The sequence below is a fragment of the Cyrtonyx montezumae genome, unplaced genomic scaffold (assembly GCF_038088225.1).
Source record: "Cyrtonyx montezumae isolate F1298 unplaced genomic scaffold, pur_monq_1.0 scaffold_17, whole genome shotgun sequence".
NCBI classification, from domain to species: domain Eukaryota; kingdom Metazoa; phylum Chordata; class Aves; order Galliformes; family Odontophoridae; genus Cyrtonyx; species Cyrtonyx montezumae.
Window position 1 is genome coordinate 13,970,954 of NW_027071903.1, and position 12,346 is coordinate 13,983,299.

The following is a 12,346-nucleotide window of genomic DNA, read 5'->3' on the forward strand; positions in this document are numbered from 1 at the left end:
ACAACTGCTCCTCACAACTATCAGATGTGTATGGGAAGAAACATGCATCAACGACAACTAAGATAGAAGAAAAAAGGAGGAAGAAGTATCTGAGGGCAGTTATACATTGTGGATTCTGGATTGTGGAATCTGTCAACATTTAATCTAAGCCTTACATTCATTCCCTTTCCTTCCTTCCACAAAGGTCTGAGGAGCATCTATGACTGCAAAACACATCAAGCTGTACTGAGCCCTACACATCTCAGTGCCCACACCAATACCACTGCCTCTCACAGTGCCAGGCCATTTCCCAACAGCCAGGTGAGGGCAGCTGAGTTCCATCCTCACCCTCCTGTCTCTCTCAGTGTTTGGATCAGAAGACCATGTCACTGCCCTTTTACAGTCCCCAGCCCTATGTGGTCATATGAAGTGCTTCCTAGGCACTGAGAACCATCAACACAATAACAAGTAATCAAAAGAGGAAATTAACTACAGTACTGAAGTGCTCCAGCCTTCCTGTGTGCTTTAAATTACAAGATAATAATGGAAAATGAACATTTCCCACTACTTTCCTATTAACATGTCAGTTTTCAGCATCCTGCCTGTCAATATTCAACCATAAATTGTGCAATTCCTAGAGAACAGCACCTGTTTGCTGTTTCTCTGGAAACATTCATAAGATGACACCTCACCTTCCCTCAACTCCCACACAGAATGCCATTCTCCAACACCCGCCTGCAGGTTCCAGCTCTGCCAAGGTCTGCCTTCCCCTTCTGAAAGTGAACCTTTGGTGCCTGCACAGCCTGCTCTGGCAGAGTGACTGCAAGCTGCCTAACGTGCCAGGACACACGTGTTTCAGATCACCCTTCATCTTTACAAACACTGTAATAAAAGCCTACAGCTTCACTGATCAAGTGGTTTCCACTGCTACACAACATTTTTCAGAGCATCTCATCTTTTGAAAAAAATTTTGAACTACTTCATGTCTCCAAACTTCATGCAAATCATTCAGGTTAAAGTCAACTTCATCCACTTCATTGCTGCAGACACACTGGTTGAGTATTGCTGTCACAGACTCAGTTGCTTTGAACTGAGCTCAGCACCTCGCTGGGCATAACATCACAACAGAAAACTGAAGGTGATGTTTTTGCTGCCTTTATTTGGGAATTCACACACCTGCTGCAGCCCCAAAAGGTACCAATTCTAACACCTGGCATACAACTACATGTGGCTGCGTTGCCTCAAGAACAATAATGACCTGAAAAATATTCACTGCTGTTCAATTTTTTTTTTCAAATATACTTTTAAAATAATCTCTCCACACCACCACAGTAGAAGTTCCCTGCCCAACATAAGTATGTGAAAGAGCATGGATGGTCAGGGCAGTACTTCAAAAACTGGAGTTTCAAATTTAGATTACACAGTCCACTTTCAAGATCTTGAACAGGCAAAACAATTTGGAGTAAGGAAGAGAAACTTGTAATCCTTATCAATCTAAGCCTAACCAAAGGTGGTTGCATGCTTCGTTCTATTTTCATGTATTTCTTTACTCTAAATCTATACTGCATTCCAAGCACTAATTTGTATTTTGGAAGTACTCTAAAGCTGTTAGCACGAAAGGTACAAAACCAGCCCTAGCACACATCATCACATTAGCTTCATGGCAGTGATCCAGTCGTCACATCCACATCAAGTTTCAGACCATGCATTACAGTCTCATTCTAGTAACTTCAGAGGAATTCCCAAAGTCCCTACCTATACACACACAGTGGGAAAGATGAAAAAGTAAATAAGTCACTGCTGTCCATCCCCGAGCAAAACAATGCAGAGCTAACTACTGAGCAGCCAGTAGCACTTGCACATCAGTCTTCAAGGGCCACCTTCCAGGTTAATAATGACCTGGACTCCCCAGCTCTCTTGTTGCATCAATTATATTCTCCGGCAGACATCTACTGACCCCAAGGGACCTAACTCACCCACAGAACCCACACATTCCAACAGAAACCCAGCTAGTTCAAACTAAGATGAGCGCTCAAACAGAAAACCTTTAATTTCTACTGCAAGAATGCTGTGCCATGTCAACACTATCTGGTAAAAGCTTCTCATGACCATCACTTAAATTGCACTATAGTTTTGCAAAGCTCTGCTCCAACTCCTCAAGTCAGCGCAATGTGTCAAATGCAGCCTGAAGCCTTTTCTGTCCCGCTCCTATCTGCAAACATTTTATTCTTCCAAATCACAGCCACGAGATGCATCAATCTGATCAGCTCAGTACAGACCTTAGTGCGTTCCCTGAACGCCACACGATCATTAGTGTACTGAATATTGTATCTCTGACCACTCCACGCAGCCAAAACGGAATCAGCCTCACAGAAACACACATGAAACACCGTAATAACAAGTAATTGATATAAATCCTTCCGCCTTAACGATACAAAATGGAGGACAATTAGTAAGTCACTGCAGTGTTAGGCCAGAGAAACAGACCCAGAGAAACAGAAAGGATGGCAACATCCCCCGAAACGGAGGGAGGGGAAGGGCAGACCTTCACATCCAGCCTGTGAGCTGTGATTCTCACAAATGCCTGGCATGACTCACACGGCAGAGGTCACAATGCAGCTACAGCAAGAGCTGTCCCATTCCACAGTAGTAATACTTTAATCTTGAGATTCTGAAAGATGCAGTAAAAACAAAGGCACTATCACTGCTGCTGGAGCAGGCAGCTGCAGGGTCTGCATGGCAGCCTACAAAGATCACCCTTCTTCCAAAGAGAAAGTGGGAGCATGCAACTCACCCAATGGCAATGTATTCTGAATGGATCTCACTGCAATGAACGGGATGAGGTGGGCATGGCAGGGGGAAGATGACAGCTTTTCACATCAAAGGTGCCCTTGTTAAGAGCTCCTCGATTAGCTTGAACACTCAGGCCTGCTACAGCAGGTCCAGTGAGATCTTCATTAGTTTTCTAACCTAATTAGGTATAATATTAAAAAAAATTGTGTTTGAATGTAACGGATTCCTACTTTCCAAATGTAAATCCAGAAATCTGAATACCCAACAAAATCCAGCTACATCTTTCTCTACTTCTTAAAATTTCTCCTGAAGTCAACAGCAATACTGTCAGCTACTGGAAAGCTCAGCAAGGACCTTCGGGCCATCAGGGAGCAACAGGCTGTCACAAGGTCTACAAGACATCAAGTGAAGAAAAATAAATAAATCCCAGGCCTAGTATGGTGCCAAGCACTATGCTAAATATATTTCTAATGAAAGGTGTACCACACAAGACAAACTGATTCTCAGTATGCAGCCTGGTCCATTATCTCAGCCCTAAATTAGATGTGTTATGAAACAGGTATTTAAACTCTGTAATTTCCCATTGCCACTTTTGCTTATTTATAGCCACCTCAAACGCAGACTTACAACAGAACACATCTTGTAACTCACAATAAGCACAGAAGGACTTCATGCTGCAGCTACTTCACTAATTATTAGGCTGCTGTTCTCCAAACTCTGCAGCACACACAGACTATCAGTTCTTAGCCTGGTGTGGTCCCTGCTGCCCACAGCTGACCCCGTGCACGCTTTCACCTCACTGCAAATCCTTGGCCTCACCAATCTGCAGCTGCCTGTTCCAACGTTAGAGCAAAGTACAAGTTGTAAATGCAGCATTTATTACACACTGACAGAAACAAATGCTGAGTCTGGTTAAATGCTGGGCATGTTACGTTAATGACACCCCACCCAGCACAGAAAGCCCTGGTCTGGGACTGGGCTCACAATTGCAAGGATATTTCTGACCACAAGACCAGCCAAGCTCAAAAGCAGCTTCCAACAGACCACAGTGGAACACAAACAGAAAAAAACTGTTTTTGTCCTTCACTGGTTTGTTGTATTTGTAAAGAGAAGAAAGATTTTATGCACAAGGCCTACCACAGGAAGGGATCAGACAGAGCAAACTAGAAGGCTCCATTCAGTTTTGTGTTTGGTTTGAGGTCAGGAGAAAAGTACAGAATTTCTTTTCCTTCTAAGTAGTGATTATAATGATTCGTTTGGGACCTTATTCGTTTCTTAAAAAAGAAAAAGAAAAAAAAAGACACTTCTATTCATGTTTTAAACATGGGCAGAACTTGCTTTTGCTTGCAGAAACTCTTCTAATACAAATGACTCGCTGCCATGGCTCCGGGTGAAAAGCTTGTACTTAGAGCTCCCACCCAGCACGGGGGAGGCAGAGGGGACAGGAAAGGAGATACTGGGTCTGCAGGTGTGCTATGAAGATACAAGAGCATCTAACGGGGGGGAGAGGGGGACAAGTTAAGAACATTAAATATTAAATATCCTTTAATTATTTTGCAGCCATTCAACAGGACATACAATTCTGGCTAGCTCTATTTCTGAGAAGCATGATTATATTGATATTCCCTTTAGTTTTACAGATGCCTTGAGAAAATCTTATTTTAAATAGAATTCTTTGATTAGCTGTTGCCCAGGCAACCCAGGGAAAGCAAATACACTCTGCCTCAAAACGAGAGTCAAAGCTCTCTGCTGTAAGGAGAGGTAAAGAATGGAGCAGTGTACCTTGTTTTCAGCCAGAGGCTGACACAAGTGGAATATTCTTCCCTTCGGCAAAGAGATTCAGGCAGCAGCCTCCAAGAAAGCAGCAGGAAGCTGGCAGTGGATATAAGGCATTGCATTGATCCAAACAGAAGATCTCCTGTGAGAAAATACTTTTATTTATTGAGGCAGACTACATGGCTTGGCTGACTGGCACCATGACAAATACAAACATGGCAGCATTTTAAATGGGATGTTCTCCCGTTGAGTGAGGCTTCAAAGAAAAGAAAGAAAGAGATGGCTAACCAGCACTCAGGAGCACCACCTTGTAACCTTATCACAAAACTCCTGTTGATAACCTGATGAGTTCCACTGTGGAACAAGGAACCTGCTGCCAGCACATCTGCACATTAGCATGCCTACAGCAGATAATTAGAGGAGTTCAACTTCCCCCAGCACAACCCAGGCACAAACTCACTTCAGGATGAACTGCTTTGATGACTCAAGGTGCTGGTGAAAGAGAAATGCTACTTCTCCTCCCTCCCTCCACTTTGCTCATATATTTACAAACCTCAAATAAATGTCACAGCCTGACAATAAAGGCAGTGCATATGAACACAACCAGAGATCGATCCTGAAGAGATTCCTTCCTGAGGCAAGAACAAAAGGAAACACAAGGGAATGGAACATACTGTCAATATATACCTACGAAACCTGTGGAGGTGAGTACCCTGATAAAACAGACAAAAGTGCTGTTTTCTGTTGAAATACAAAGACATAGTCCTTCACAGATTTTTCCCTTTCATCTCTTTTTGGAGACTTCTTTGACATATCTGGAAAGGTATGCACCAAGATAATACCAGAGAGTGAGAATGTACATTTAACACTGAAGTCAACCTTAATATTCCTTTGCTCTGCTGTGTGACATAGAGGGAACTGCCAGCTTTTGCTGAACACTGGCAGCTGTGTATTCTGCAAAAAGAAGGGGAGGGTAGGTGAGCAGAAGAGATGCAACTTCCCTGCCAGTTTCATGCAAAACAAAAACATAACAATACAACCTGCAAAAGAAGTGGCAAAGACTACAAACCATCAGAGTACAGTTAGAATCACAGCCCTGAACTGCTGTATCACTCCGTGAAGCTAAAGTTCAGTCAAGTACATAAATAAAAAAATGGAAAAACTTAACGGAAGACAACCTACAAAATACAAACATCCAGATACATGCAGGGCCAAAGCCACGAACTTCCGACATCCTCTTGAGGAAAAGAGCTGCTAGGACCCATCATAACATAATACATTAGCCCAGTTTTCTACACAAGACCATAAAACATTAACATGCCTCCAGAAGACCTCCATCCCCCTGCACACTACTCTAGGAATAGTGCTCTCAGATGCCACAGAGGCCAAATGAGACTGACTTCATTGTCACCTTATCACATTTTCCACGTGCTTTGTCAACCCCTTCACATAAAAGTTTTGTGGCATTCCCTCTGCAACACTGTTTCAGAAGCATAAACTTCAGCTGGAAACTTCCTGTACATAGAAACACCTTTTGCTTAAGAGAAACACTACTGATAATGCTAATTCTGGGAGGCCCTGGCTTGCTTTTCTGTGAACCTCTTGAAACCCTGCACAGCTGGGCAGCCCAGTCCTCACCACAAAACAGATGGGAGGGATGGAAGGGATGGCCATCGACTCCGGCAAGGCCACAGCTCAAGGAGACGTGACACTGAGTTCACGCTAGGGACCATCATATTAACTCTGAGCAGAACAAAGCCGCCAGATTAAAGTCCAGAAGCCAGTCTCACCACTTGGATGGAAGCACACTACTTGAGAGGCAGACTGACACAGCGCTGCAGGCACGCAGCTGAGGTCAGCCTGTGCCTCAGCTGGCTCACGTCTCACAGGAGGTACAACACATACACATCCGTTACCCTCCGTCCTTTCGTCTTAGGAAGGAAAGGTAGGATATAAATGCCACCTGCAACACAGAAACCACAAACAAACAAGAACTCCCTACACCACGATCTGCTTCTCTGTCTGACACCACGGCTTAGAACACAGATGTTTAGAGTCAGGCTTCTTGTTTGTCACTGCATGGTTTCCTGTGCTCCGACGGCCACACCGGCAGGGCCGGGTAAGGCCGCAGCCCGCCGGGCACAGCCACCGCGACGAGACGGCCGCGGCTCAGGGCCCACAGCGGCCCGGGACCACCCTCTCCGTCTCGGCCAACCCGGCCTTTCCTCACCGTACCGCCTCACGGCTGCGTCCCGCGGCGCTCAGTCGAAGTGCTGCCCCCAGCGGCCGCTCCTTCGTCGGGGAGAGCGGACGGAGCGGGAACACCGTCCCGAGGCGTCAGGCGCACAAAATGGCGCCCGGCGCCCCGAAGACAGAGCTCGGCCGAGCAGGGGAAAAAGGCGGGAACGGCCGAGCTGAGCGCTCCTCGTCCTCCCCAGCACGGGCACCCGCAGCCATCCGGGGACAGGGGTCTGGCCACCGATCCCTTGTGAGAAATGCCGGGAAGGGGGCGACATGCGTGCAGACTGCAGCACTGTCACCGTGACTGCGCCTACAAACGTGTCATGCTTCCCCTCAGCTCAAGTGCCGCCACGAGGGCTGTTTGCCTCTCTCCCTCTCAATGCCGTTCATTGCAGCAGCCTGATCTATTTGCTGACTCTCAGGGCTGTGAATAATTGTTTTCTCTCTTAACACGAGGCACACAGACACTTCATGAGACCAGGATCCATAAGCCGTGCTGGGCAGAGCACAACCAACTAGTGCCCAGTATTAAAACACTGCACCAGCGCCCATCCTCACCTCACCGAGCAGTGTGTAAGGCCAGAAAGAGCAGATATGGAGAGGAGCACGAGACAACGGGCACTGTGTTACACAGCTGCCCTCCAGTGCAGCCCTGAGGAAGAGGAGAAGGCTGTGCCCCACAAGCAGGGGCAGAGCCAACGTACCCAGGGCTGTGCCCACTGACTGCAGAGTGCCATGGGCCCTTCAGCCAAAGGGCTTTCGCTTCATGCAGAGGAGCTCTCGTTCTTTGATCAGTGCCCGTGGCTGCAGAAGAGGCATCTTTAGGGCTCTCAAATCCTACATAAGAACCCTGCTGGGAAAAAAAGAAAAAAGTGGGTCAACTTTGTGACAGCCTTCAAAACAACAACAAAGCCCTATGGCCTTAGATATATATATATATATTTAAACCATGGTTTTAATTACTGAAGTATCCAAGGATTTGCTGCCTCTGAGCCTTTATCTGCCGTATCTCGGTCAAACCTCCTCAGGCTGCACTTGAAATCACACTGCACTGAGCAAACAAATGATTAAAGCAGAGCAAGGGAGCCAGGGGATTAGTAGATGCTGCACAGCCCTGAGCAAGTCATTTTTAGCTCCGAGGCCCTAATCTTACAGTGATCTTGGGGCAGATGAAACACTTTAACACCCACACATTCCACTTTTGGCTTTTCCTCATCAGAAAAACACGGCTGATAATGCATGCCTCTCTCTGAGAAGCATCTGAATCATTAATCCACATTAAATGCCTGGAAACGTGCAGATTGAAGACCATTAAGTACCAAACCACATTACACAGTCTGCAATGCCAGCAGGGTCAATAAGGTAAAATGACGACGCAAGCACCCCTCGTACTCAGCTCACCATCGTCACTAGAAAAATCTACTGTGAAGAAGCTGCAAGTCTCCTTCCCTCCTAACAACCAGCTGTAACTACAAATAGAATACAGAAGATGAGTGCCTAAATGAATTAGTCTTGAACCGCATCCTCTATCTTGTTACATGCAGGAAGCCTACACAGAGCAGCTTCAAAGGGCTAATGAAGGAGAAAAGCAAGCTTCTGGATCCCAGCCCTTGGACTGTCTGGCCTTCAGACAAAGGGCAGTAGTTTTGTAAAACAGAAGGAGAATTTGCAGTTGCCATGACTTAGAAAACACCTTTCAAATAAAATTCAAGCTTTGCTTCGTCAGGACTAAGACAGTTTCACTGTCCTAAGAATTCATTTGATGTATTTATCATAGGACACTTCACCTGCCCATTCACTGTACGTGCAAGTCCACATTAGTCTTACCAGCAGCTGTCACTGTTTTAGTACTAGTTTTTTATTTCAGTAAGTGTGTATGTATGCTTTATCTTAAAACACTGAGAGCATTTTATCTGCACAGAAGACAAGAAAGCTACACTGTAAGTCTGTGTGCCTTTCCCTAACAGAAGTAAACGTGGAAGAACTGAAAATGCACTGAAAAATTAGAAATGGATTCTGAGCACCCTCTCGTGGACCGGTGGTGGGATAACCACTTACTAACAGCCACCAAATGTTGGTAAAACTTCAGAGCTACAGAAAAGTTATTTTTGCAGCTGAATTATGATAGGGAATGTGGATGGCAACAGTTTTTCATGTATGAATTTATTTATTCTTTATACTTTAATAAAACCTGCCTTTACTGGAAGTATTTATTCCTGTGCCACATAGAAAAACCAGCCCATTATATACTGTCATGCAATATATGAGCTATAATATTAGTTCAGTGGTGGCAAGAGATCTTGTTTCCTTTAAAACATGCATCTATGCCTGCAGGTCTAGTCAGGATCAAACCTGTTGTCATTTGGGGGGGGGGGGGGGGGGGAAGAGTAATTTTTCTGGAGGCAGCAGAGAGTAAGTTTCATTCCAAGACAAACCAGGATGATCAACTTATTAAGACACCAATAGCCAAGAGCTATTCCAACTCAGCACATCATGGCAATGCTTCTGTCAAGTCTGGGAACAAATAGGAGTTGAAATGTTGCTACTGGGTAGATGTGTTTTTCTGATATAGTGGCTTTTTTTTTTTCCCTGTATGCTTGCAGTAAAATGCCCTACGGAAAAGGACAGAGATAAGTGCTTTGTTTTAAAACACACATATGCAATGAATGGTGAGTATCCCCCTACATAAAGCTGTTTTCCACACAATTTACAGATCATACTATGTTTTTAAGTCTACCCTGGAGAATTTACAGAAGCCGAGGAATACTGATACACCACAAGGTTGGTGAAGCACTGGAAGAGGTGCCTATAACAGCTGTGGGCTCCCCAGTCTTGGTGGCACAGAACGCCAGCCTGGATGGGGCTTTGGGCAGCACGACCTGATAGGTGACAACTAGCACACAGCATGGGTTGGAACAAGATGATCTTTAAGGTCTCTTCCAACCCAAGCCATTCTATGATGATTCTATGATTGTATGCCACACACTCCTCATAACAGGTGAACAAAGCTTCCCCTGATTCACCCAGATTCTTATCAATATTTTTATGTTTTTTAGGTAACATAAGTTAGTGAATGATGTGGCTGATACAAAAACATTGAAACCATAGATGTGGTAAAGGCTCATTTCAACCTAACAGCTTCCATGTGTTATAACCAAACCCCCAGAGCAGGTTCAATGGCTGTCTAAATATACAAGCATAACCAGAAAGCATTAACAGTGTTGCCAGCACTCATGGCAAACCAGGTTTCCTGAACACATTCATCAGATTCTGCTCCTCTAAGGAAATCACAGGTGCCAAAATACACACAGTGTTCCAGATTTCCTTCTTCCTCACGTCAGCAATATAATGACTGCTCTAGGAATACTGAAACTTAAGATGTTTTTCCTCACATGCTAATAATGACTTATATTAATTACCACAGTCCAGCTCCAGAAGCACAGTTCTGCAGAAATTATGCTATGTTTTCTTTATGGCCTTCCTTTCTGCTCCACTCACCTTCGAGAGTCTGAACAGTGTAAAGTCTCACAAAATCAAAATGGTTTGAGAAGGATACCTCTAAGTCACCATGCCTAGTGCCTGCCACAGTGCCTACATATCTCCAACATATAACACTAATGACAAATTACAAATTCCCATCAAGATATATTTCTTCCACTTGAGGTTATAGCAAATGTGTGACTTTTCTTAACAAGTCTGAATCAGGCACATTCATGTACAGTTATCTTTGAGTAAGCTAGCACCAGACATTAAAACACTGTAACCTCATCTGTGTTGGTTTTATTACTTCAACATAAATCCTGTTATATTGCTGTCCTTTAGTTCTGTGTTCCCATCAGAGCACTGCATGCTTCCATTAGGTTCTGCTTTAGTTGCGCAGTAGCAAAGCACCTTCAGAAGCTTTTTGTATTGCACAGCAGCTCAAACCCTCTGTGTCAGGTCACAGGAGGCAGCATCTAGCTGTGTTCTGCTGTTACTTCCTTCAAGAGAATAGAAACTATAAGATACAAACCTCACACATTCAGATTTGCACAAATTAAATTATTTTATATATAATTGTAATAGAAATATAAAAATGCAGTCTTTTTGAAAATAGAGTAATAAATACTGGAACAAAAGGAACAGTAATAGGGCCAAGCTTTTTAGGCCATTTATCATTCCCCTTGCAATTGTAGATCTCAGCGTGCCAACATACAACAAATAGATCTGTGATACTGTACTCTCTGCGGACTATGAACAGTGTATCAAAATTAGAAACTACTTTTTAGAGTAACTTATGTATTCCAATCAGTCTGGTCAGAAATGTGAGCCTGAAGTTAAGTATCCTAAAAGCACAGTTTCAAAAAGTGAAATCCAGAGACCTTGCCAGGAGCTTTCTCCTCTAGTGAAAAACGTCAGTTATGTAATCCTTCTCTTCCAAAATCCTTACATTTATTAAGTGCTAAGATCTTGGTCATGAAAATATTTAGCAGCATTTCAGATGGCTTCCAGGTCTGTGAGTATGATCACGCACTTAGGAAAATGCCTACTCACCAGGTGACCAGGCAAAGCAGAGTAGGCTCCTGCTCCCTCATGGCTTCTTTACAGTACTCTTGTCACTTGCTGGAAGTTGCTGCTCAGAGTAGCTTTGGTCCACAGTTATCCCTGCACCTGGGTGACATGATTTAGGGCAGGCAGCACACTGATTTTCTTTTTGACTTCATAGAACACAGAGACAAGACAGAGCAATTGATTGTTCATCTAAAGCAGAATTAATCACACACATTGCAATTTCTGCCAACAGAATTTGGAATGCAGAAGAAGACCTTAGTTATGGACAATACACTTGCAGAACAACTGAACTTACCTGAACTTGCAGATATTATTCAGATGGAATTAATGTAAGCCAAAAGTTTGCATTATATCCTATAGATATCCAACTATTTCTAAGCTATGGTTCATTTTCTTTAATTTCTAGACAGACTATCATCAGTTGGTCACTTCCAATTAACCCAAATCTGTACATTTTCTAATTTTCAGTTATATATTTACAGACTTTGCCCACTGTTCAGTAAATGTCTCTTCAGAAATACAGCATATCAGACTCCAGAAGAATGTCAGTGCAACATACTTTACTTCACAGACTACTTCAGCTTAATTCTAACTATGACATACATGAGTCTGCAAGTAGCTTGGGTATTTCCTTTTCTCTAATGAGCACACCAGTACACATATGCAGCTTGTCTTGGGATTTCTTTTTGTGCACTCTAATGATTAACTTCCATTGGACAGCAACGAGAGCAAAGCTCAGAAATTGATGTGTTTAACTCACATTTTTTAACTTTTTGTTTAACTCACATTTTTATTGATGTGTTTAACTCACATGTTTATCTAATGTCAGCACAAGGTTTAGAGTCTTCATCTGCTAATATGTCATATAATACATCAACTATTTTGCATTCTCATAAGGCTACTCAGAAACCCAAAATACACAGTTTCTCACCAAAAGAGATGCTAGCAAGTTGGTGGATAGCAGTAACATGAATCCTATGAGGAATACCTGTCTTTAAGGAAAGGT

At 43.7% G+C, this 12,346-nt stretch overlaps 1 protein-coding gene across 1 annotated transcript in view; it reads left to right on the plus strand.

The window, feature by feature from the left end:
- The window catches only part of PLA2G15 (phospholipase A2 group XV), a 345,808-nt gene that overhangs the window by 177,084 nt on the left and 156,378 nt on the right, over nt 1–12,346 (plus strand). The window lies entirely within an intron of this gene.